Here is a 21,832-nt window from a genome sequence, read left to right as displayed (position 1 = left end):
TTCTAGCTCATTTTGCTGCGATTTTCGATCTCCTTGCTCAAAGCTCCATTTACAAAACTGCTTTGGGAGATTGTTGCTTGGTATGTGACTCCTCCATTGGTCCAATTAGTTTTTGTTCTAGTGCTTTATTCATTGCAAATTTTTGCTGCATATGTGACCATGTTCTTGAGCTTGCATGTTAAATTTATGAGGTCCCAAGCAATTCTAATGCACGATATAGGCTCTAGGCACTTGTAGGAGTAGTTGCTATCAATCTTGTTTAGTTTCATTCACTTTTATTTTGAAGTTACTAAAATTTCAGAAATTTTCAGAAAATGTTAAGGAAACTTTTGAGGGGCTCTTCTAGCCAAGGGTCTCAGGAAAAACAAGCTAAAGAGAAGGAAAAAGCCAAGTATAATCTTCCTCGCTTAGCGGAAGTACGGTCATGTGAATGGCCATGCGATGATTTCTTGAAAGAAGCTGGAATTCTTGAAAAGCTGGTATGAACTCGACCTCTCTTGTTTTTGTAAATATGATGAGTTCATCGTTTCTGATTCAGCTTATTATGAAGTAAACATATTTGCAATGACATTTAGAGATTATAGTTGCTTGTGCCATGCTTGATTAGCTATGAGTTATAATGGTTTACCTTGCGTGCCAACATGCTATTAGAATGATTATGATGTGTTATGATGGGATGGTATCTTCCTTTGAATAAATTGAGTGACTTGACTTGGCACATGTTCACGCATGTAGTTGAATCAAATAAACATAGCCTTCATGATATTTATGTTCATGGTGGATTATATCCTACTCATGCTTGTATTCGGTATGAATTAATTTAATGCATGTTTATGACTGTTGTCGCTCTCTCAGTTGGTCGCTTCCCAGTCTTCTGCTAGCCTTCACCTGTACTAAACGGGAATACTGCTTGTGCATCCAAACTCCTTAAACCCCAAAGTTATGCCATATGAGTCCACTATACCTTCCTATATGCGGTATTTACCTGCCGTTCCAAGTAAATTTGTATGTGCCAAACTCCAAACCTTCAAATGAAATTTTGTTTTGTATGCTGGAGCATCTCATGTTTCAACTAGGGCTGCCTATATCTTCCATGCTAGGTGGGTTATTCTCAAGAGGAGTGGACTCCGCTCCTCATTCACGAGAAAGGGCCGGTAACCGGGATGCCCAGTCCCATGATCCAAAAAGATCAAAGCAAATCAAAAAAATTAAACAAAATTCCCCCAAGGCTGTTGTTAGTTGGAGGCACTCGTTGTTTCGAGCAAGCCATGGATTGATGCTTGTTGGTGGTTGGGGGAGTATAAACCTTTACCATTCTGTTTGGGAACTGCCTATAATGCATGTAGTATGGAAGATACAGCCATCTCATAGTTGTTGCGTTGACAGCAAAAGTATGCCGCTCAAAATGTTATTCAATCTCTATTTTAAAATCGAGCTCTGGCACCTCTATAAATCCCTACTCCGCTCTGCGAAGGGCCTATCTATTTACTTTTATGTTGATTCATCACCCTTCTTATTAAAAGCACCCGTTGGAGAGCACACTGTCATTTGCATTCATTATTATTGGTTTATATTGGGTATGAATTGACTGGATCTCTTTTACCATGAATTACAATGTTTAGTCAGTCCTTGATCTTTAAAGGTTCTCTGCATTTATGTTTTGCGGTCTCAGAAAGGGCTAGCGAGATACCATTTTGTTATATCATGTTATAATTGTTTTGAGAAAGTGTTGTCATCCGAGTTTTATTATTATGGCTCGCTAGCTTATTATGCTATTGATATGAGTAATTGTGAGACCTAAATGTTATTGTGAGTATGGTTAGTTCATAATACTTGATGAAACCTGAATGATGGCTTTGCATGTTTACAACAACAAGAGCAAACAGAGTTTGTAAAAGTTTTTCTTTATCACTTTCAGTTTATCAACTGAACTGCTTGAGGACAAGCAAAGGTTTAAGCTTGGGGGAGTTGATACGTCTCCAACGTATCTACTTTTCCAAACACTTTTGCCCTTGTTTTGGACTCTAACTTGCATGATTTGAATGAAACTAACCCGGACTGATGCTGTTTTCAGTAGAACTGCCATGATGTTGTTTTATGTGTAGAAAAGAAAAGTTCTCGGAATGTCCTGAAAATCCACGGAGGCACTTTTTGGAAAATATAAAAAATACTAGCGAAAGAATCAAGACCAGGGGGCCCACACCCTATCCACGAGGGTGGGGGGCGCGCCCCCTCCCCCTGGGCGCGCCCCCTATCTCGTGGCCCCCCTGGACCTCCACCGACCTCAACTCCAACTCCATATATTCACGTTCGGGGAGAAAAAAATCAGAGAGAAAGTTTCATCGCGTTTTACGACACGGAGCCACCGCCAAGCGCTAATCTCTCTCGGGAGGGCTGATCTGGATCCGTTCGGGGCTCCGGAGAGGGGGATTCGTCGCCGTCGTCATCATCAACCATCCTCCATCACCAATTTCATAATGCTCACCGCCGTGCGTGAGTAATTCCATCGTAGGCTTGCTAGACGGTGATGGGTTGGATGAGATTTACCATGTAATCAAGTTAGTTTTGTTAGGGTTTGATCCCTAGTATCCACTATGTTCTGAGATTGATGTTGCTATGACTTTGCTATGCTTAATGCTTGTCACTAGGGCCCGAGTGCCATGATTTCAGATCTGAACCTATTATATTTTCATGAATATATGTGTGTTTTTGATCCTATCTTGCAAGTCTATAGTCACCTATTATGTGTTATGATCCGACAACCCCGAAGTGACAATAATCGGGATACTTCTCGGTGATGACCGTAGTTTGAGGAGTTCATGTATTCACTATGTGCTAATGCTTTGTTCCGGTTCTCTATTAAAAGGAGGCCTTAATATCCCTTAGTTTCCACTAGGACCCCGCTGCCACGGGAGGGTAGGACAAAAGATGTCATGCAAGTTCTTTTCCATAAGCACGTATGACTATATACGAAATACATGCCTACATTACATTGATGAACTAGAGCTAGTTCTGTGTCACCCTATGTTATAGCTATTACATGAGAAATCGCATCTGACATAATTATTCATCACTGATCCATTGCCTACGAGCTTTTCACATCTTGTGCTTCGCTTATTTACTTTTCCGTTGCTACTGTTACAACTACTACAAAACCCAAAAACATTACTTTTGTTACTGTTACCTTTGTTATCATACTACTTTGCTACTAAATACTTTGCTGCAGATACTAAGTTATCCAGGTGTGGTTGAATTGACAACTCAACTGCTAATACTCAAGAATATTCTTTGGCTCCCCTTGTGTCAAATCAATAAATTTGGGTTGAATACTTTACCCTCGAAAGCTGTTGCTATCCCCTACACTTGTGGGTTATCACCTATTTATAAGGAAAGACTCTTAAGTGAGCACGAAAAACGAGGATACCATAGACATGGTTATCCAGCTGCTCCGGCGCCTCGATTCTTGGGATGGTCATTAAAGATAAGGATCCGTTGAGATATGTTGGATAAAGCGTGAATTAATGGCAAGATGACGCCATGGTGGGTTATCACAAATTCAGAAGATGACGTCATGGCGGGTTATAAATTCTCGCACAATGAAGAGCAGAAGATTTTATAACCCGATGTGCGTTAGGTCATCAGTTCCGTTGCCAAACTTTTTGCCACTTGTCAGATGTTATTGCAATTCTAATAGTTAAGAAAAATTGTGACTGGGAAAAATAGCTTCAAGCTAGCTTTACCATAGTTGCAAACTGATACGAACTCTTATTTTCATTGTCAAATTCGTTGGCAGGGAACAGCGAAGATCACAGTGGCCGAAGATAGACACAGTATGAAACAAGAACACCATAGACATAACCACTGCCAAGTGAAGCTCTGTAGATTTTATTTTACTTTTGACGCAGAGGGCAGGAGCGCTGTAGATTGCCATTTGTCACCTTGTAGGGGAAAGGAAATCACATCTGCGATAACCCCATCCGATTGATATTGCATGACAAGATCACTTCCAATTAAGAATACCGATCTGATTAAGACTCCACTGAATCCGAGCAAACAACATAAAAGTTCAGACACCAAAAAAGATTTAAATCAAACCGCTTGCATTCATAAACAAATTGGAAACACAGCTGGACAGATTGGAAACACAACTGAGTCGTGAAAAACTTGAGCCATTCAGAATTGGCACCTAGCTGTCGTTGCAGGAGTTCCTATACGACCTAGGGGTAACTAGCAGTATAAACACCTTCAACTAAAGAAAAGAAAGAAACTGGGGGTGTTGGTAACCAGATCCCAATATAAAAATGAAAGGAAAAAACAGGGTGCCCCCTCTAATCCATCTTACCGAACTGCTAACACACAATCACCTGAAAGTTTCAGTCTCGGTCAATCATCTCGACCAAGATGATTTGCTTTGAGATTAGTAGAACAACCATGATATGAAGATATAAGAGTGGCGGAGATTGACTGTAATAATAAAGAATGGTTGCCTGCGCAACTATAAGCACTCCCTGGATCTTAAGAGGTTGATTTCAGGTAAAACAGCTTGTAAGTGCAAGCTGTTCTTATTATTCAGATTTATTTCAAAACAACATCGCCCGATAAAACTTTTCTGCCTCCTTATACCTATTTACAAATGATGGTCCTTGACTTGAGTGAATTTTCTTTTTCTTGAGATTAAACAATCCAGGTTAAACTGTATCTACTCTTGCATTCCTTCTACATTTACCTTGACCATCAAAACTACTAGTACTAGAACTTAATTAGACAAGTTGTGTGATAATTATGAATGGAAGGAGATAACTAGTACAGTATGTGATAGAAAGTTTACTGCTTCATATTGTCTGTAAAGACGATGGCGATGGTGGGAAGTTGGTATATATGTGTCACCCTAACCACATAAATGACTTAATTAACCGAAAACATACACACAACCACCAGAAAGTGAACCAATGTACATCGTGTTGTCTTGTAGGCAAGCCAATCACGCCCGCAAGAACTCCAAACTGTTGAAATCATTGTCACTTTTAATTAAGAATGCCTATCTGATTGCGTACGGCTCCATCGAATCTGAACAGACAAGATATAAGTTTAGACACCAGAGAAGATCCTTGCAGAGTAGCATTGTCACATTGGTAATATTGATCTCAGCCGAATTTGAAATATGTGACTGCGAACACCCTCTTCAGTGGGCTTATATTGGAATTTGTATTTGTAATACAAGTTGGAATACATAGCCAGACAGAGGCAGGTCACCATAAAGAAAAGAGACGTGAAAAACTGAAGTAATACTGAATTGGTACCTTTGCGTAACATATAGGTCGCCAAGGCCTAGAAGTACAAGTGGTCGCCCTAACGGTCACTCTCAAACTCACTACTTGAGTGACGAAAGTCACTTAGCTTCTTTAATAGGGCTTGCCAAAGAACCCCTCCGGGGCCCCGGGAAGAGGAAGAAGGAGATAGAGCAAAGGTCTCCTCTTTCTGTCCGCTCTTCCCGGCATGTAGAGATCCGATTGGGCTTATAGTTTAATTGGTTGAAACGTACCGCTCATAACGGTGATATTGTAGGTTCGAGCCCTACTAAGCCCATCTGACCTGCTTAATCAATGACTCCGGTAGTGGTGGAGGAACGAGAGTCCATGTCTTGTTACGAAGAAGAGCATGAAACTCCTGCTCCATAGCCTCTCGCCAATGTGGAATGCGCAGGGCAGCCTGATATGAGCGAGGCTCAGAAGATGGATCCGCAACAGCAGCAGCCAAACAAGCAGCCAACCAAGCAACCGTACCATCCGTACGTTCCTTAGGTTTGAAAATGCCACTGCGACTGCGTGTATGTGGTCGAGACACAGGAACCACCGAGGTCGACGGAGCAGCCTGCAACTGGCTGGAGGACGGCGACGTTGATGAGTCAGCCGGTGACGAGGAGCCAGGCACGGTAGCCTCGGACTCAGTCGGCGAAGAAGGCCGGCCCACCGGCGAAACCGGCAGAGCAGACGAAGCAGCTGGCGACTCCGGCATCCCAGACCGGGCCGATGGCGAGCTCGGCATAGTGGGCCGTGGCGCGGCCGGTGTCGCGGGCCGATCCGCTGATGAAGGCGACGTGAGGACCCGAGCCGCGGGGGAAGACGGCGTGACGGGCCGAGCCACGGGCGACTCGGCGGCCGCTGGTGAAAAAGGCCGAGCCGCTGGAGACTCGGCGATCACTGGCGTAGCAGACCGAGAAGTGGAGATGCTCGGCGCGACGGGCTCGTCGGGTGACCATGCATGGGCACGCGAATCGATGCCATGCAACATAGGGCGATCGACGTGCCCACCAGAAGACGACGATGATGATGGTGAATCCTCCAACAGCTCCAAACGAGCTCCACGTCCGGTTCCTGCACCATGGTTAGATAACAGCAAAGGAGAGTATGCAACATCATCAAATTGGTCAGAAGCAACAGAGGATGAATGCAGGGATGGTGGTTCGACAGTGGACACAGGAAGGTTGGCAAAGGGAAAAACATGCTCATCAAACACGACGTCCCGAGATATATAGACACGATTAGTGGGAACATGAAGACATTTGTAACCTTTATGAAGAGAGCTATAGCCAAGGAAAACACACTTCTTAGAACGAAACTCAAGCTTGCGCTTGTTATATGGACGAAGATGCGGCCAGCAAGCACACCCAAATACCTTGAGAAAGGTATAATCAGGTTGTTCATTAAGGAGAGCCTCAATGGGAGTCTTCATGTTTAAAACACGAGTAGGAGTACGGTTGATGAGAAAGCATGCAGTGGTGAAAGCATCACTCCAAAACCGAAACGGAACAGATGCATGGGCCAAAAGAGTAAGACCAGCTTCAACAATATGACGATGCTTACGTTCGACTGAACCATTCTGCTGATGTGTATGTGGACATGCTAAACGATGAGCTATCCCAAGCGACTGAAAGAAGGAGTTGAGGTTGCGATACTCGCCCCCCCAGTCCGACTGGACATGAACAATTTTGTGCTTGAGAAGACGTTCAACATGTTTTTGAAACTGAACAAAAATATCAAACACATCAGATTTGCGTTTAATAAGGTAAAGCCAGGTAAAGCGACTATAAGCATCAACGAAACTGATATAGTAATTATGACCACTGACAGAAGTCTGAGCAGGACCCCATACATCTGAAAACACAAGTTCTAACGGATGTTTCACCTCACGACTGGACTCCGAAAAAGGAAGTTGATGACTCTTCCCCTGCTGACAAGCATCACACACTGCTACATCTTTATTACTAGACAAACTAGGAAGCTCATGACGACGCAAAATATGACGGACAATAGGTGTGGCCGGGTGACCAAGACGAGCATGCCACTGTGACGGAGAGACCCGAACTCCACTGAAAACGCGAGCGACGCCAGGATGCTCCAGACGGTAGAGGCCCTGGCACAACCGCCCACTAAGAAGAATGTCCCTCGTGCCCCGATCCTTAATAAAAAGATCAAAAGGGTGAAATTCACAAAGTACATTATTATCACGTGTGAGTTTAGGAACTGAAAGAAGATTGCGGGTCACAGATGGAACGCGAAGAACATTGCGAAGCTGAAGACTCCTATTGGCATGTCTAGTGAGAAGAGATGCTTGACCAATATGAGAGATGTGCATACCTGCTCCATTGGCGGTGTGGATCTTGTCGGAGCCATGATAGGGTTCACGAGTGTGAAGCTTCCCCATCTCGCTGGTCAGATGCTCTGTCGCCCCAGAGTCCATGTACCAGTGTGGATCGATGGAGTAGGACTGAGTGTGTCCCTGGTGCTTCTGCGGCGCGGGACGATCAGCCATGGCGACCTGACGGGCATTGTTGCGTGTATCTTTGCCGTCATTGCCAAGACCAAGGAAGCTTCGCTGGAAGCGCTTATGACACTTGGAGGCCCAGTGCCCATCGCGGCCACAAAGCTGACACACACGTGGACCGCCAGCCCCCGGTAAGGTCGCAGTAGGTGGGGGGGCCGAGGCGGGCGACGGTGGCAGCCCCAAGGGAGACCGGGGTGATGAAGAAGAGCGGCCACCCTTGGTGGCGACGTTGGCCGAGAGAGAGCCAGTGCCCCTGGTGCGGCGAGTCTCGACCCGTTGCTCAGTGAGAAGAAGCCGAGAGAAAACCTCGTGTGCCAACATGGGTGTCGAGTTACCCCGCTCGTTGATGATCTCGACTAAGGCATCATACTCCTCATCAAGACCATTGACAATAAACGAGTTGAACTCGGAGTCGGTGAGGGGCTGTCCAATGGAGGCCAATGTGTCGGCAAGGCCCTTGACCTTGTTGTAGAACTCAGTGGCCGTGGAGTCAAGCTTCTGACACTCTCCAAGCTGACGACGGAGTGCAGAGACACGAGCCTGGGACTGCGCTGCAAAGGTGCGCTCAAGGATGGTCCAGGCCTCATGAGACGTCTTCGCGAAGACAACAAGGCCGGCAACTGCCGGCGAGAGCGACCCCTGGATGGAGGAGAGGTTCGCCTGGTCCTGCCCCGTCCAGACGCGATGGGCCGGATTATAGACCGGACCGTGCACGCTGTCTACCAGCGCGGGTGGGCAGGGAAGCGATCCGTCGACGTAGCCTAGCAGGTAGTGACTCCCCAAGAGCGGGAGAACCTGCGCACGCCAGAAGATGTAGTTGTCTGCGGAGAGCTTGATGGTGATGAGATGACCGAAGTGAAACGGCGACGGCGAAGACGATCCCATCGAGGAGGCTGCCTGGGGTGCAAACACCATGGAGGCAGCCGGAGGCACCGAAGCCGATGCGGGAGGAGGCGGGACCGCAGCCAGGGCGGGCGCCGCAAAGCTCGCGGCCGGTGCGGACGCCGCAAGGCCCGCGGCCGGGGCGGACGCCGCCAACCCCGCCAGCGGGGCGGTGTGATCCGCTCGCGGCAGGAGCGGCGGGACGACGCCTGCGGAATCCGCAGCGGACGGCGGCGCCGCGGTGTGGACCACGAGGTCACGCCCGAGCGAGGGCGCCGGCGGCGTGGAGAAGACGGAGCCGATGCTCCTTGTCCCGATCGGAGCCGGAACGGAGACGGCATCGAGCGGGAGGTTGAGCAGAGCCGCAAGAGAGGCCGGGAGGAAGCCCGCAGCAGTGGAACCGGTGGTGGCGGCGCTCGACATGGCGGCGGCGCGATCGGTGGCGCGGCGGCGGCGGTGAAGGCGGCGGCGGCTGCGGGTATTAGGGTTTAGAAGCGGAAGCGATCGTAACCTAGCGTGATACCATGTAAGACAATAAGTTTTGGGAACCAGCACAACTCTCTAGGGGTGGCTTATCTCATTATATATAATGGTTGTGTTACAATACGTACATAGGTACAGAAGTTATACATAGTCTAACAATAACAGTATAATAAACTTCTAACTTAAAAATAAGAAAGAAACTCGAAGGTGTTGGTAGTGAGAACCAACATACTAGCTGCCATCTGCCATCCTAGTACAGAAACGATGCACAAAAAAGGAAAGGGGAAAAAACTGGGTGCCCCCTCAAATTCATCTTTAGAGAAAACCCCTTCAGTTTCAGTATTTAATATAGCATTGTCACAATGGTAATACTGATTATTTGCCTCAACTAAATTCGAAACATGTGACTGCAAACACTCAGCTTTAGTGTGTTTAGAATTGTAATTTGTGATACAAGTTGGAATACATAGCCAGACAGAGGTACGTCAACACAAAGAAAGGAGTCCTGAAAAACTTAATTCCATCCTGGTACAAAATGATGCACAGAAAGGAACGAAAACAAAAACTGCCTGCTCCCTCCGATTCATCTTACAAAATTGCTAATACACAGTCACCTGAAAACTCTTTAAGTTTCATTCAATCATCTCAAAATAATATGACTTGCTTGCAGATTAGGACAACCATGATATAAAGATCTCAAAGTGGTGGAGACTGACTGTGATATAAAAGAATTTCAATTGCGTGGCGGGGTTAATTGCAGAAAACTTGTTCACGGCCAAATTGCGTGGTTGCGACTTATCTGTCTGCAGACGGTCAATAGAGAAACAATGCTCAACTAAATTTGGCATTAAATCTGTAGACTCTGATGTGGTAGAACGGGAGTTCGATGTGCCAGTGATTATTGCTGGTGATGTCATGGGCGCTATGCACCAACTTGTTTCCTACTACTAATAAAGCTCTAGCTTCGAACTCAAAAAGGAAAAATAGGGGCACTCATTCATTTTCGATAGAACGCAAAGGCTTTTAGTGGTTGCAATCAGCGTGTATTATATTCATCCTCAACGAGATCATAACTCTAATAATCGTCTTATATATTGGTATGGAGGGAGTAGTTGAGAAAAAAACGTGACATGGAAATATACTTCAGCTAGCTAGCTTTACCACAGTTGTTGATTGACTGAAGCTACAAGTACCATGCAAACAAGAACAAGTGCCTGGTGTACTGTATTCTCCCTCAACGAGACCATAACTCTAATAGCTAAGAAAAAACTTGCCATGGAAATATACTTCAGCTACATCTAATACCACAGTTGCCGATTGATTTAAATTGTTAATTCCATTTGTCACATTCTTACTCATGGAGGAGCACATTCATGCTACACGATGTTAACTGAATCTAGCTAGACGTAGCTGGAAACAATAACAATATAGATTGACATGACCACAGCCAGATGAAATTCCGTCGGTTGTCACGCGCCAACTTGTCGGCAAGGTGTTCAAATCTGCGAAGAGAGTCCACGCTATCAAAATCCAAGGTCGCTTCGAATACATAAAGCTGATCTGATAACAACTCCCCTGAATCTGGACAAACGAGACAAAAAAAAACTCAGACGACAGAATAACAATTTTCACTCAATTTGTGCACATTATTTCAAGAGTTGTACGACCTTAAAGGAACAAATTATTGGGACTTATATTAGGTAGGTAGTATCACAGGACGGGGCAGAATAGCACATATTGATCTCGACTGAATCTGAAACATGTGACTGCAAACGCTTGGTTCAGTGAGCTTAGCATCAATAGAAGTTGGGATACACTGCTGGACAGAGGCACATGAACATAAATGAATTCACATCGAAAAAACGCATATAGAATTGGTTTTGCAGGAGTTCATTTACTGCCTAGGCACACTCTAGGACTGTTGGTAGAGCAAGAAACAATGCAACCACCTGAAAACTTCTTATGTTTCAGTCAATCATCTCAGCCAATATGATTTTCTTGGATATTCAGAGCACAACCATGATACTGAGGATATAAGAGTATTGGAGAGATTGGCTGCCATAAATAAAATTTTCCGTTGCCCGTGCTGATAAGCACTGCCATTGATCTTATGCAGGTTTATCTCGAAACAGCAACGCAAGATAAAACTATTCATCTGAAGATGACGATGATGACTACAAGAGAACTTCTCTGCTTCCTTACATCTAACAAAAGAAGAACTGTACGAAATGAGCAATCTTTGACTTGAACGAATTTTCTCCAGGTGAAACAATCCAAGGTAAAACTGGATATAAAGTTTTATCCCTTCTACATTTATCTTGACCATCAGAACTAGTACACGAAAATAATATAATAATGACCTGGTGTTTTTAGTGATTCCATCAGGACTCATGCATAAGCTACTCATAGTGTAAAAGATCACTTCTCTTACTAACTGCATTCTCTTAAAATGGCGATCGAAACAAACAAGACAAGAAACACAATTATGCTCCCAAGCTTTCTTAGTTTTCCCAATGAGAACAGGAAATTAAACAGTACTAAATCAAACAAGAATTATCAATTGCCATAATGAACATGAAGCAATAGACAAGTCATGTGATAATTATGAAGAGAAGCAGATAACTTGGAGGCAATAGAAACTTTACCACGTCATATTCTCCTTGAAGACAACAATGATGGTGGGAAGTTGATATATGAATATGCCTCATTCATAAAATAGTGTTGTTTATGATAAACCCTCTGAAGCTTCAACGTCTTGACATCGATTGAGAAATATCCAACAAGTTCATTATAAAATGATGGGGCTTCTCTCCTCGTTAAGAACAAGTACCTCTGTGTTACATCTTTGATAAAATATTTGTATTTAGAATCTAGTGAGATCGTCTTCTCCATCTGCCACTCACCGGGACTCTCGCCTTTGTACCGTGCAACGGTATAGCTGAGATCAGATGGAGTTTCACAGTGGAAACCAAAGATCCCAAGCCTGCCTTCCCCTGCCTCCACAATGGCTATACCTTCGTAGGTCCATTCTCCTGGCGGGAGGTCGGCACTGGAGAACTCCATCTTCCTGGTGTCAAGCAAGAGCAACTTTTTCATCCGAAAATTCACCCAATCCCAGTAGAAACAGCCATAAGCATAATGGCGCCTGTGAATACAGCCCTTGCCAAGGGCCAAATCATTTAAATCCTTGGGTGCAGCAGCTTGCCATTGATCGGTGCTCGAGGAGAAGTAGAACGCAGCCAAACTGGTTTTGCAATTTGCCATCAAGATGACTTTGAATGTTGTCTCTCCGGACACTACCTCCTCCTCGCCGAGGGGAACGAGGAAGCGCTTCCAGCAGGCCTCGCTTACCGGATGCTCAAGCGAAGCGGCTAGGTCGTGAGGTAGCGGGGGGAGCAGGACGTAGCTCCGGTGCAAGGGGTTGCACACTGCGAGATCTCTGAAGACCGGGGGCTGCCCATGTTTTCCGATGTTGCGGGCAAGGAGGACACGGCCATCACGGATGTCCTGCACGGTCCAGCGGCGGTGGGAGGGAAGGAAGGAGAAGGTGAAATCGGCGGCGGCGGCGAGCGCGCGGACGGCGGGAGTGGAGAGCATGGCTGGGTGGAAGCCGTCGAGGTCGAGGAATCCGAGAAGTGATGGTGCGTGGAGGCAGCGGAAGCTGCGGAGGAAGGACCTGTCGGTGGAGATTCGGCGGAAGGTGACGCAGGTGGCGGAGACGCGGGTGAGGTCCTGTGGGGTGGGCAGCCGGAGGAAGATCTCGGTCAGGAGCTGGTCCGGGATGTCCGTTATAGAAGTCGCCATTTTCTTCTCGCTGGTCGGCGGGAGTCGTGGGAGGATTGTGGATTGAACGCCGGCCAGGAGCAGGCAGCCGCCGGGAAACCCTCGACGAGTTTTTGTTTTTGTTTTTTTGAGCGTAGGATTAGGAAACCCTCGAGGAGATGGGAGGAGCCGTCGCGTTGGTGTCCGATCGATCGTGTGGGTGTTGGAAAGCGATTCAACATAGACCTCGGTGACTGATTTTCCTTCATGGGCTCGCTATTACCGGCCAAGCCCCCAATTTGTCAGGCCCAGCATAGACCACCAGCTTAGCCAAAAAGAAATACTCTACAAAAAAAAGTGGTTCAACCTTGACCTGCATTCTTTATTTTTATCCTAAAGAAAATTAACATTATTGAGCTTCGTTTAGGATTTGTACTGAGTTCCTCTACACCTGCGTGCACGTTAATTTGGTTCGGCAACAGGAGCAACTCTTAGACGAGTATGTTTCATAGGCCACCCTTTTTTATACTAAGCAGTGTAATTTCATACTATCTTTTTTCCGGTTTATAAGGCTCAAGCATATTCTGTATCGATAATTCGACGCCTGTAATACAAAATATATGTTAAAATATGCAATGAGAAATTTCAAAATTTATATGTTCTAATGGTATAATTTTTATATCTGATTCATATTACATTGGTATAGCTGTCGATTTGGGGTACACAGAGTACCTATAAACTGAAAAGGTGGCATATCTAACAACTGCTGCCAATTTTCTTCCTCGTTCATCACTGTCTACAGTATATTCTTATATCCAACAAAATGATGTAAATTAGCCACCGTGCACAAAGAAACTGCAATTTGGGTCACTTTACGCCAAAAAAAATCATGTTCCACGGATGCCCTATAGGAGTATGCTGCCCAATTTTTTTTTACGCCATGCCTAAAATTTTGCTACAAGTGATGCAAATATACACCACCTCTAGCTGCTGACCTAAAACCAAACATGCCTCATGCCTCGGTGGGAACCTAACCGCCGCTCAGAGAAATTTCCCCACCACTGACCGTCACCACCCACACCGATTTTTGCCGCCCACCCTCTAGATCTCGCTTTAGGAGTACATAAATTGGCGACTGCCAGCAGACCACACTAAGCTTTGCAAAGCGGCATAAAAGAGCGATGGAAACCATCCCAGCCCAACCAAACGTCGGTAACGTTTTCGGTAAGGAATGTAATCAGGAGACATACGGCGGAAAATTGCAAACCAAACGCGTCCAAAACATAGCTTTCTCTTGTACAAAAACTTTGTTTTTCAGTTTGCTATTCAAAGGAAAAGGAAATGATTTGTTCGACTAGAAAGAAACCGTGAGCTTGCATCCAACTAATTTACGTCAGAACTGAGAAACGAGCAGCTGAACAAAAAGAGGAAAAGATAAGCACACCAGTAATACCGCTGCTCTGGAACTGGCAATGGCTTCATATCATTTCTTTCTGCGCCTCTGTAGAAACAAGTCTTGCAGGCCCCAAGCATTGTCTACTCTTAAGCTAGCTTTTTTTGACACCTCTAGTTGGTCATCAGTTCAAGTGTGAAACATCAATATAGTCAGTATTGTTTGCCTGGGGGTTGGCCATCAGTTACGTTGCGAAACTTTTTGTCACTTGTTAGAAATTATAGCAACTCTAAAAGTTTAAAAAAAGTATGTGACTTTTTGGATATATTTTCAGGCTACCTTTCCCAGTTACAGACTGATATGGACTCTAATTTCATTGTCAAATTCATGGCCAAGGAAGAGCCACATCGAAAGACTACACTGACAGAAGATAGACTTAGTATGAAATGAGAACGGCACAGACATAACCACTGCCAAGTGAAGCTCTGTAGATTTTATTTTATTCTTGACGCAAAGGGCAGGAGCTCCGTAGATTGTCATTGTTAGCTTGTAGGCGCAAGGGAATCACATCTGCGAGATCTCCATGCTATTGACATCGCCATGACTAGATCACCTCGAATTAATAGTGCCGATCTGATTAAGGCTCTGCCGAATCTGAACAGACGAGGCAAAGGTTCAGACAACAAAGATGACTTAAATCAAACAACTTGTAAGCACTAGCTGCTCTTGCTGTCCAGAGCAGTGAATCAGGCTCTTATCTGCGATAGCTAGTTATGCATATTTATTTAGAAAGAAAAACAAGAGATAAATTTATAGATGTGGAGATGACCAAACCAAAACTATTCCAGTTCCTTATAATGTATAACTATCAAAATAAAAACAGACAAGAGTCATGCTTGTCTGGATGAATTATCCAGAGGTTGAACAATCCATAGGTAGACCTTCAAAAAAACAACCCATAGGTAAACTGTATCCATATGTTCTCCAAAACAACAACTTGACAATAATTGCTGCGGCCTAGTGTTGGTTTTGCAATTTCACTAGGCCTGAAAAATAGACGATGCATAAGCTACTCAGATATGTCGGCCAACCCAAGATATGTCGGTAAATCTATTTGCTTGATGTTTACAGTATTAACCTAGATATGCCGGCCACGTCATCTGTTAATAATGCCTCTGCAAAAGAATTAATTTTTCTTTCATGGTTACTGTTTGCGAAATCAAAGACATTGCATAGGGCATCAGGCATCAGAGAAAGTGCAGCATCAGAGATTCAGAGGAGGTGCAGCATCAGAGAGTCCGCTAACCCCAACAGTTTCCTCGGGTTTACCTTGATCCCTACTGGTACTTATCCCAGTTAGCTGATTCTATCCAACATTAATCCCTATACCTTTGTTTTCTCAGGCATGCATCCATCATCAGGTATTTTCACTTGGTCAAAGTTCCTCATTCCTGGGCCAAAATCACTGTTTGACCTTGTGGAAAAAAATTAGCAGGACTTAACCCCGTCAAAAGTTTTGCACAAGGGTCAGATCATGCAAAACTTTTGAAACGGGGTCAAACCGTGCTAAACTTCTTCCACAAGGTTAAAACAGTTATTTTTGTTGGTTATTTTGTCATGTCTAGTTAAGGAAAAATAAGCTGGGACTTGCAGATATACAGCAGCAACAAGATTTACCCACAACTCTTGATTGACTTAAACTGTTAATTTCATCGTCAGATTCACTTATTAGGCAGGGAGCAGCCAGTTCCATCTCCCACTAACATCACTGCAAATAGGTTTACTCCACACCTACAAGTAAGTAGCATGAAAACAATACATGACCACTGCCAGGTGGGATTCTGGATACCTCATGCAAAACTGGTACCTCTGTTTTGCAGGAGTTCATTTACTGCCTAGGCACACTCTAGCATTTTTCCAAACTTCTACCTAAAGAAAATAAAAAAAACTGGGGTGCTGGTAGCGAGAAACAATACAATCACCTGAAAACTCTAGATTTCAATCAATCATCTCAACCAATATAATTTCCTTTGAAATTAGGAGCACAACCATGACATGAATATCTAAGAGTGATGGAGAGATTGACTGCAACATTGAACAATTTCCGTTGCCCATTCTGATAAGAACTCCATTGATCTTATGAGATTGATTTCAGATAAAATAACATCATGGATTAAAATCTCAGTTGCCTGTGAGAACAAGCTCTTCTTATTTAGAGCAGTGACTCGAGATCTTTTTTGTGACCATTCCAGCTATGCAGGTTTATCTCAAAACAACACTGCACGATAAAATTATAGTACATCTGAAGATGACTAAAGCAGAACTTTTCTTCCTCCCTACATCTATCAAAAGAAAAAGTGTGCAAAATGAGCTGTCCATGACTGGAATGAATTTTCTCGAGGTGAAATAATCCACGGTAAACTGGATATAAAATTGTATTCCATCTACGTTTACCTTAACCATCAAATACTCAGATATCTCTACTCCTAATGGAGGAGTTGGTAGCCTGGTATGGTCCTTTTACGTCCGGTTTTATTTCGTCCCATCTCTCACTATCCCTTTCGCTGGTTTTTCTCCCTCCCGTTAAAAAACCAAATCGCATTAGGAGGATCTTGTTTCGTGCGTGCTTTGGCAGGTGCTGATTCAATTCAATTACATAAATAAGGGGTAATTAAGAATTCCGAAATCGCATCATATATGTAGTATCACCTTCCTAGAAGATAGACATAAGATTTTCCTGATAACCTTCCAAAACAAAATCAGATATTCCAGCATAACAAATAACTACTCCGATGCGCTATGCCATTTATTATTATCTCTACTATTAATTGGCAATCACAAGTTTCCTAATACAATCTCTACTCCTAATGGCGGAGTTGGTAGCCTGGTATGGTCTTTTTTTCGTCCGGTTTTATTTCGTCCCACCTCTCACCACCCCTTCCTCTGGTTTTTCTCCCTCCCGTTAATAAACCAAATCCCATTAAGGGGATCTTGTTTCGTGTTTGCCTTGGCAGGTGCTGATTCAATTCAATTACATAAATAATAGGTAATTAAGATTCAGAAATCGCATCATATATATGAGATCACCTTCCGAAAAGATAGACATAAGATATTTCTTGATAACCTTCCAAAACAAAATTAGATATTCCCGCATAACAAATCACTACTCGGGCGCGCTATGCCATTTATCTACTATTAATTGGCAATCACAAGTTTCCTAATACAACAAAAATAACATATCTTTTTTCTCATGGGCGTACGATCAACAGGCTCTCAGCGACATAGCCCAGGACTGTGTGCCAACATGGACAACGACCACGATGAGCTCGCGACATGGGCGATCTAGCGTTCACTATGATGGATGACGACTATGCTCTACAGGATGTACACACACCGAATGTTGTTGAAACCTTCGCGGGTGTGGACAAAATGACACAACATTGGTCAAGTGGTCCATGATATTGTAGAAAAGAGGGGTGTTCCAAGCATAAGAAGGAAAAAGAACGAAAGCCACCAAGTGGTCTACGGTGTTAGAGAAAGAAAAAGCGTTCCAATAAATAAAACAAAAAAAAGAAAGAAATAATATTCTAGAAAACAATTAGGAATGAGAATTAAAGGTGGCAAGGAATGAGAAAGAAGAAGATGAGGCGTTAATGATGAACACACTAATGTTGACGTGCTGCTGGTTGGCGAAGTGGCTAGAATTAGAAGATGCAGGGAAGGACGAGAAAGAGAAGAATGGCAATTATCCCTTGTAGCAATGAATGGGACGTGGGCTAGAGGTGGGCATATTGATGACTAGGCATATGTTCACATTTCAACTCGCCTCTGACGTCAGTGTGCATTTGCAGAGTTGAATGGACCCTTTGAGAATGATTTCTATAGTTACTTGTTGTTTTGTGTCAATAGTATGTGCTAGGTTAACTCACTCTATTATATTATAAACATGAAAAATTCCATCCCTATTGCAATGCATGACGAAGATGAGGTGGACGTATCTGGTTTTAAAGCAAGTGGCTCCAGCAAGAAATGTCCCGCTACAACTGGAAACCGAGCGGGAAGGGAAGGTTCCAACAGAAAAGGGGAAGATGCATCGTCGGATGGGGTTTTTGTGTTGGACCCGGATGTTGAAGATAACATGGTGGATAGCCCGTAGCAACGCACGGGCATTCTGCTATAATTATAATGACTAAGCAGTTTTAGTGATTCCATCTGGACCCATGCAAAAGGTACCCATAGTGTACAAGATCATTTCTCTAATTCTCTTACTAACCCCATTCTCTTAAAAAGGCAATCGAAACAAACAAGACAAGAAACACAATTACGTTCTCAAGCTTTCTTAGTTTTCCCATGAGCCTAAGAAATGAAACACTACTAAATCAAATAAGAATTGCCGACTGCCATAATGAACATGAAGCAATAGACAAGTCATGTGATAATTATGAATGGAAGGAGATAACTTGGAAGCAATAGAAACTTTACCACTTCATATTCTCCTTGAGGACAATAATGATGGTAGGAAGTTGATACATGTGTATGTCTCATACTTAAGATACTGCGGATCGCCATAAAGCCTCTGAAGCTGCATTGTCTTGACATCCATTGAGAAATATCCATCAAGTGGATTCTCTAGAGATGAGGCACTTGTCTTTGTCAAGAACAAGTACCTCTGTGTTGCATCTGTGATATAATATCTGTATCCAGAATCTAGTGAGATTGTCTTCTCCACCTGCCACTGCCTGGGACTCTTGCCTTTGTTCCATGCAACGGTATAGCTTAGATCGGATGCAGTTTCACCACGGAAACCAAACATCCCAAGCCTGCTTTCCCCTGCCTCCACAATTGCTAATCCTCTCTTGTTCCATTCTCCGGGCGGGAGGTCAGCAATGGAGAACTCCATATTCTTGGTGTCAAGCAAGAGCAACTTGTCGCTCCCGAATTCCACCCAGTCCCAATAGAAGCATCCATAAGCATAATGGCGCCTGAGAATAAAAGGGTGGACCCATGACATCTGGGCCATGTCGCACTCGCTAAGGGCCAAATCACTCCAGCCCTTGGATGCAACGGCTTGCCATTGTCCAGTGCTTGAAGAGAAGACGAAGGCAGCCAGACTAGTTTTGCAATGTGCCATCACGATGACTCTATGCTGTCTCTCCAGCCGCTGCCTCCTCCTCGCCGAGGGGAACGAGGAAAGGCTTGCACTCGACCTTGCGTACCATGGGGAACGGGTGCTCAAGCGAGGCGCCTATGTCGTGAGGTACCGGAGGGAGCAGGACATACCGCCGGTGCAAGGGGTCGCACACCACGAGATCTTTGAAAACCGGGGACGGCTTTCCTCGCCGGAGGTCGCGGTCGAGGAGTACGCGGCCGTCACGGATGTCCTGCACGGTCCAGTGGCAGTGGGAGGGGATGAAGGAGAAGGAGAAGTCGGCGGCGAGGGCGAGCGCGTGGGCGGCGGGCGCGGAGGGGTGAGGCGGCATGGTGGGACGGAACATGCCGCCGGCCCGGAGGAATCCGAGGATTGGTGGTGCGTGGAGGCGGCGGAATCTGCGGAGGAAGGATCCGTCGGTGGCGAGTTGGCGGAAGGTCACGCAGGCGGCGGAGGCGCGGGCGAGGTCAGTCGGGTCGGGCAGCCGGAGGAAAATCTCGGCCAGGAGGTGGTCGGGGATGTCCGTCAGATGCGACGCCATTTTCTTACTGCTGGTCTCCATTGGATTGGAGTGGGGAATGGTGATTGGAGGTGCGAGCCGCCGGAAAGCCCTGCCCTGGACGAGATGGGGAGGGGAAGAGGCCAGCCGCCGGGAAACCCTGCCCTGGACGAGATGGATTTTCCTCCATGGTACTGGCAGCCAAATTGGGCCTTGGCCGATAATGACGGGCCAAGTTTCCAGGCCCGGCACAGTCTACCCAAAAAAATACTACCACATGTTCAAAAAAAGTTTGTTTCAAAGAGTACGAGTAGGAGCGATAATGACGGGCCATGTTTCGTTTTATCACATCTTTTCTGAAGGACATTCAAATATTATCACAACCTGCGAAGGTTTTGAGTAGGAGCTGCGTCTTGAAGCAATCACAATGGTTACCCCCGCCATCAGGTTTTGTGAAATTCAATGCAGATGCAGCAGTTAACTTATGAGCGATAACTATGGTTCAATGGCAGTGGTGTGGAGCTTTTTTAGGAGCTTCTTCGGCTACCTTCAAACACATATGTTCACTCGTCACACTTGAGGCACTGGCAGTCAGAGAGGTTTTGGCACTTGCCGAGGACTTGTACAAGCAGAAAATCCATGTAGCGTCCGACTGCAAGAACGTGGTGGAAGACATCAAGCATGGCTGTCTAGCTGATCACGGAGCTATCGTACATGAAATAATAGATCAATCTAGTTCTTTTACTGCTTGTAATTTCATCCACGAGTTTAGGAGCTCGAATTTCGAGGCTCACAGTCTCGCTAAGCACGCTTTTTCAGTCGGGTTTGGCCGCCGTGTCTGGTTAGGACAACCCGAGGATTTGAATTTTATTCCTGTAAATGTTCAGATGATTTGAATAAAGCTAAGCGAGAATGTCTCAAAAAAAAGTTTGTTTCAAAGAGTACGAGTATTTTTTTAGATGGAGTACGAGTTGGAAGCTGGAACCATTCTAACCTGTCCAAAGAACTGTCTTCTCCACATTCTTTTATGGAAAATAATCCTACGAGAACGGGTCTTTTTCTCCATCTAATTAGAACATATCCAGGATATTCCACGCACCTTGTTTCGTTTCAACACCGTTCCAGAACTACGAGGAGCTACCACTCAAAGCCCCACAGCGAAACAGACTTCTCATCTCTCCCTTGGCATCAATAAGCTGCAACTCTAAAGTATCCACTTCATGATCAAAGTTCGGATTTGTTGTGAGAACATTCCATTTTTACAGAGTAGTGTTGCAGGTCGACAAACAAGGACCGGCCGACCGACGGTGTTGGCCCTATACACTCCACAATATTCGCATCGTGTGCATATGGTCGACAAACGCCTTAAAAGGGCACCGAAGGTTGGACACAGAACTTCGTTGTGTTCTGTCCCCCCTCGCCACGGTATGTTTAACTAGTGAGATAACAACCCTCAAATCCAAATGGGTTCCACAATAACATCTCGGAAGATTGAAATATGCGGTACAGCTCCGTCTCTGGCGCCGGGGGTCGCCCTACCCCGTCGCTGATGTCGCCGCCCAGCCGTCACGTCCCTAGATCGGATTCCCGACCTCCCACTCCTCATCGTCCGGATCACCACACTGCTCCAGCACGGTCTCGAGCGTCCTCCGCCGCAGCCGCAGCTCCAGGGCCCACTAGTAGAAAAAGGACCTAATGTGAGACACATTAGTCCCGGTTCGATTTTGGCCCGCTACTAATGGTACCCTTAGTGCCGGTTCGAACAGCTATGCATTAATGCTGGTTCGTTTTGAACCTTTAGTACCGGTTCATGCCACGAACCGGTACTAAAGGGGTGGTG

General features: G+C 45.1%; 1 pseudogene; it reads right to left on the bottom strand.

Moving 5' to 3' along the window:
* Positions 1 to 18,830: 18,830 nt before the first annotated feature.
* On the bottom strand, positions 18,831 to 20,067 carry LOC123158553 (uncharacterized; annotated as a pseudogene).
* Positions 20,068 to 21,832: the final 1,765 nt, after the last annotated feature.

Source organism: Triticum aestivum, chromosome 7B, assembly GCF_018294505.1.
Source record: "Triticum aestivum cultivar Chinese Spring chromosome 7B, IWGSC CS RefSeq v2.1, whole genome shotgun sequence".
NCBI lineage: Eukaryota > Viridiplantae > Streptophyta > Magnoliopsida > Poales > Poaceae > Triticum > Triticum aestivum.
The sequence above is the reverse complement of the archived record's forward strand: the minus strand, read 5'-3'. Positions and strand labels throughout refer to the sequence as shown.